Below are 5846 nucleotides of genomic sequence, written 5' to 3'. Positions count from 1 at the left end.
CCTCTATGATCGCATCCAAAATACTCCGGTCCCTCACGGCTCAAAGGGTAGTGATGTGGTGCTCTGGAAACATTCAGATGATGTTTACAAACCCAGTTTCTCTACTGCCCGAACTTGGAAACAAATCAGAGAGAAGAAGAATGTTGTGTTTTGGAGTAAAGGAGTTTGGTTTAGTCAAGGAGTGCCGGGGTTCTCCTTTATTGTCTGGCTGGCAGTGCACAATAGACTGTCAACGGGAGACAGAATGATAACTTGGGGAATACAACAAGGCTGTCCTCTATATGGAGAAAGAGATGAGACGAGAGATCATCTGTTCTTCGCTTGTCCTTTCTCCTTCACGGTTTGGGATACATTAGCGAACCGACTGACTGGGAATATATAGGACTGATCGTGACTGGTCGGCAACGCTGCATTTTGTGTGCAGAAACAATTTGCAAAGCATGGATAAGATCCTGATTAAAATGATGTTCCAAGCGTGTGTCTACAATGTATGGAAGGAGAGGAATACTCGCAGACACAATACTGGCTTTCGAACAGCAGAACAAGTAGTGAGAATCATTGATAAGGGGTTCAATGAGTTTATTATTATTGAACATGAGACGTTCTCTTCTGGGAATCTTGTAACTGCTGAAGATCTGAGAGTTGTGTTGTGGGTAGACGAGAAGAAGGGTGACCACATCGTTGTGTGGCGTTTTGAAGAATGTTCGTATCTACGATTCTGCAGGAAAGGGGATGTTCATTACCGTGAGATTTCAACACGGTTCGATGTACAGTCCGGAGGCCTAAAAGATGTGGTACTTAAAGGTAACAGTCTTTACGTCCAAACGGAACATGGCTACATTCGACACCTGGATTTGTCGGGACAACATAGTTTTGAGGATGTGTGGGCGATCAATTGGCATCCAGTAAATACGGATGTGTATGGGAGAATGGGAGGATACATGATCATCTCATTTAGCGATAACTTTGCTGTTACAACATCAGGAGAGGTTTTGTCGGTCCTTACAATAACTTACGAGTCTAGCTTTGAAAGGAATAGGACGGTCCACCTCTACAAGAAGCAAGACACCAAGCTTATTAAGGTGGATTCTCTAGGCGATGAGGCCTTATTTCTCGATTTATCACTGTGCCTGGTGACCATACCCTTGGTATTGAGCCAAACTCCATTTATTTCACCCGTGATGACCGTTTCCGTCACAAGAGAGTTTCATGTATTGACATATGTGTCTACAATCTTGCAACAAAGACCATCAAACGCTTCCCTGGTCTCTCTAACTTAAAGCTCAAGGATGCTCAATGGTTTCTCACCTCTTGATTTATTTGTTTCATGTCTTGCATAGTTATTGGTGTTCTATGAGAGATTTCTCTTGTGTTGGTGTTTCATTTGCTTTGTTTCTTTCTGGTGCATTCTTGTGTTCTTGATACTTTTCAGACTCCGCCTTGTTATCCTAAATTTATTTTGATATTTATATATTAAATAGGAGAATTTGCCAAAACTAACCCACAACTTGATTTTAACTCCAAACCTATACTCAAACTTGAATCAAAATGGAAAATTAACCTAAAAATTTTGTGAAGTTACAGCCCAGCTCCTTGTGACCAAACCAAAAAACAGAAGCCATTTTTACGAATATAGCCTCAGTAAGTCGTCTGAGATGTTGAAAGTCATCTGGACGACTTCAAAGTAAGTCTTCTAGTGTAGCTGATCTTAAAACTAATTTTTAAATTTTTTAAAAACATATTTTGATAAGCGAAAAATTAAAATCATGTAATTATAAACAGTTTTGAGTGATATAAATTAAAATATAACAAAATTGAATTATTTTCAACATAGATGAGTGTAGGTAGTGAATCATGGTATTCTTTGGTCTAGGGTTTGGCAACATATGTTGTAGTTTTGTATGTATCCTTAGGGTTAAATTTTAGAAAGCTTGAATGTTTTTTTGAAAAATTAAATTTTTACCTATAAGTGTTTATTTTTGTGTATAGTAAACACTTTTGAAGTTTAATTTGATTTTATGAAGTGTTTAGTTAGTTAATTAAGTTTAAGGGTTATGTTTAGGGTCATGGAAGTCGTCTAGTGAAAAAATTAAAAAAGACGACTTACATGTAAGTCGTCAAAATATTCACGACTAAAATATTTTAAAAAATTATTTTTCCTCTTAAATAATTTAAACTAGACAGTTTACTTGTAAATCATCTGGGAAGTCTTCTATTTTAGTTTCCCGCTAAAAATATTTTAATTTCCAGCTAAAAATATTAAAGTCTTCTGGACGATTTACAAGTAAATCGTCTAGGAAGTCTTCTGAATCAAAAATATTTAACCTAACTGGAGTTTTTGTCTCCCTATATAAAGAAAAATTTACACATTCTCTTTCCTCCTCTCAAATGGCTGCAACCAAAATGTAATGTTGATCATTCTAAAACTCTTCAACCTCTCTCTAATCTCTTTGACTTGAAAACACCACCAAACTTTATATGTTGGTGTTATATGAGAGATTTCTCTTGTGTTGGTGTTTCATTTGCTTTGTTTCTTTCTGGTGCACTCTTGTGTAAAGCTCAAGGATGCTCAATGGTTTCTCACCTCTTGATTTATTTGTTTCATGTCTTGCATAGTTATTGGTGTTCTATGAGAGATTTCTCTTGTGTTGGTGTTTCATTTGCTTTGTTTCTTTCTGGTGCACTCTTGTGTAAAGCTCAAGGATGCTCAATGGTTTCTCACCTCTTGATTTATTTGTTTCATGTCTTGCATAGTTATTGGTGTTCTATGAGAGATTTCTCTTGTGTTGGTGTTTCATTTGCTTTGTTTCTTTCTGGTGCATTCTTGTGTTCTTGATACTTTTCAGACTCCGCCTTGTTATCCTAAATTTATTTTGATATTTATATATTAAATAGGAGAATTTGCCAAAACTAACCCACAACTTGATTTTAACTCCAAACCTATACTCAAACTTGAATCAAAATGGAAAATTAACCTAAAAATTTTGTGAAGTTACAGCCCAGCTCCTTGTGACCAAACCAAAAAACAGAAGCCATTTTTACGAATATAGCCTCAGTAAGTCGTCTGAGATGTTGAAAGTCATCTGGACGACTTCAAAGTAAGTCTTCTAGTGTAGCTGATCTTAAAACTAATTTTTAAATTTTTTAAAAACATATTTTGATAAGCGAAAAATTAAAATCATGTAATTATAAACAGTTTTGAGTGATATAAATTAAAATATAACAAAATTGAATTATTTTCAACATAGATGAGTGTAGGTAGTGAATCATGGTATTCTTTGGTCTAGGGTTTGGCAACATATGTTGTAGTTTTGTATGTATCCTTAGGGTTAAATTTTAGAAAGCTTGAATGTTTTTTTGAAAAATTAAATTTTTACCTATAAGTGTTTATTTTTGTGTATAGTAAACACTTTTGAAGTTTAATTTGATTTTATGAAGTGTTTAGTTAGTTAATTAAGTTTAAGGGTTATGTTTAGGGTCATGGAAGTCGTCTAGTGAAAAAATTAAAAAAGACGACTTACATGTAAGTCGTCAAAATATTCACGACTAAAATATTTTAAAAAATTATTTTTCCTCTTAAATAATTTAAACTAGACAGTTTACTTGTAAATCATCTGGGAAGTCTTCTATTTTAGTTTCCCGCTAAAAATATTTTAATTTCCAGCTAAAAATATTAAAGTCTTCTGGACGATTTAACCTAACTGGAGTTTTTGTCTCCCTATATAAAGAAAAATTTACACATTCTCTTTCCTCCTCTCAAATGGCTGCAACCAAAATGTAATGTTGATCATTCTAAAACTCTTCAACCTCTCTCTAATCTCTTTGACTTGAAAACACCACCAAACTTTATATGAATTTTTCAGTTTTGTCTCATGTCTTTCGTACTAATCTATCTTTTTTGCAGGTTTTTAATCAGATGGTACTAATCTTCCACTCATTTAAAGGTAGATCTATTAATTTTAGATATGTATTTTTGTGTGTTCTATAAAGGTAGATTTATCTAATCTTCCACCCATTTTCTCTGTTTTTAAGCCATTTGAACGTTTTTGGATATGCATATTTTTCAGATATGGATTTGATATGCAGGTTTTTCATATCTGGAAGACTTCTGGGATGACTTACCTGTTAGTCGTCTAAAATATAATGCACTAGAAGACTTCCAAGAAGTCTTCCAAACGACTTCTATTTCAGTCGTCTAGACTTCGTGGAAGTCGTCTGGACTTCCTAGAAGTCCTCTGGCGAAGTCTTCTTCCATATCAAGTGGAGTTCAAGCTTGTCTTTGTAGAGGAATGATCTATAATAGTTTTGTTTGTGGTCTGTTTTGTGATTTGCATGTCTACTCTTTTAGTTGTGATTTTTTTGTAAAATCAGTAATAATGTTTCCCAAGATTTAATGTAATACATGTGCTAACAATGTGTTTACACATTTACAACTTACATGTAAGTCGTCGGACGGACAACTGAATTGTAAGTCGTCTATAGATAATTAAATATTGAAGTTTTATTTTTTAATTGCAAAACTAACCTATGACGATTTAATTGTAAGTCGTCGAGTTTAAATAAAATATTGATATTTCAACTTTTTACGAGACAACTGAAATGTAAGTCGTCGAGGAAAGTCAAACTTCTGAAATAATCCAGTCAAATGCAAAACTAACATATTACGACTGAAATGTAAGTCGTCTAGGTTCTTTGGAATTTTTTTTGTAACCAAACAAAATGAGACGACTTATATTTCAGTCGTCTCAGAAAACCGATTTCAAAGTCAATTGCAAAAATAACCTCTGCATTGACCGGACGACTTCCGGGTAAGTCGTCTGAACGAACAGATCTGGAAAAAAACTCGATTTCATACCTTAAATTGGTGAGATAACTTCTTTATCACACATAAGGCTTCTCCAAGCATACAAAATCTCAAACGAAAGTGACCTACCCAGAATCGTTAGCTTCTATGACTCTATGAACCATAAAAATGTAAAATTAAAATCTTGGTTTTTTTAGCTGAATGTGAAGAGAAAGTGAGAGAGATGTTGTGTTATAAGAATGGAGAAAGAAGAAGGGTAAATCGATTTTGGGAGCATTAAGAGCTTTAAATTGGTTGTTCTCGGTGGTTGTGGTATTGATGACAATGACAATCTTGTAATTACCTGAAGATGATGAGGGTGAGAGAGTAAAAATATCATTTTCGAAAAAAAAACAAAAAAATTTGATGGTTTTTTCGTGAATTATATTAACTTACGGGATGAATAGAACAAAACTAATTTTCAAAAGAAAAGATGTTAGTTTTGCGTTTGACTTTAAGTTCAGGTCAATTTTGCAAAAGGCCTTATTAAATATATGACATTGCTTGCCAAGTGTTCAAAAATTAAAACAGCTTAGCCGCCCATGTTCCAATCCAATATCAAATCATCGCACACTCGTTGGAATTGGTAACTCTGCGCTTCTATATATTTTATACAAGTAAATAATCAATTCCAAATGTTTTATAATGACATATATTAACGCACCGAGCATAAAGAGATGCCTGCCACTATCAAATTTTCATATTTTTTTGGTACGAATGTATTTTTTTAAAAATACTTTATCAACCATTGGTACGAATGTTAAGAATATTTTATGTAACCTTAACGTATTGCAAATGCTTCATAATGATAAATGTTATTTGCATGTCTTAACGCACCGAGAATAAAAAGATTCCTGCCACTTTATCATGTTTTCATATAGTTTAGTATCGCCAATGCTTTATAAAGATATATGTACTAACGTATCGCCAATGCTTTATAAACATATACTCCCTCTGTTTCTAAATGTAAGTAGTTTTAGCAAAAAAAATTTGTTTCACAATA

At 33.7% G+C, this 5846-nt stretch overlaps 1 pseudogene; it reads left to right on the top strand.

Moving 5' to 3' along the window:
* Window positions 1–440: 440 nt before the first annotated feature.
* LOC106324519 lies at window positions 441–1315 on the top strand (annotated as a pseudogene).
* The last annotated feature ends 4531 nt before the right edge of the window (window positions 1316–5846 follow it).

Source organism: Brassica oleracea, chromosome C2, assembly GCF_000695525.1.
Source record: "Brassica oleracea var. oleracea cultivar TO1000 chromosome C2, BOL, whole genome shotgun sequence".
Taxonomy (NCBI): domain Eukaryota; kingdom Viridiplantae; phylum Streptophyta; class Magnoliopsida; order Brassicales; family Brassicaceae; genus Brassica; species Brassica oleracea.
The sequence above is the reverse complement of the archived record's forward strand: the minus strand, read 5'-3'. Positions and strand labels throughout refer to the sequence as shown.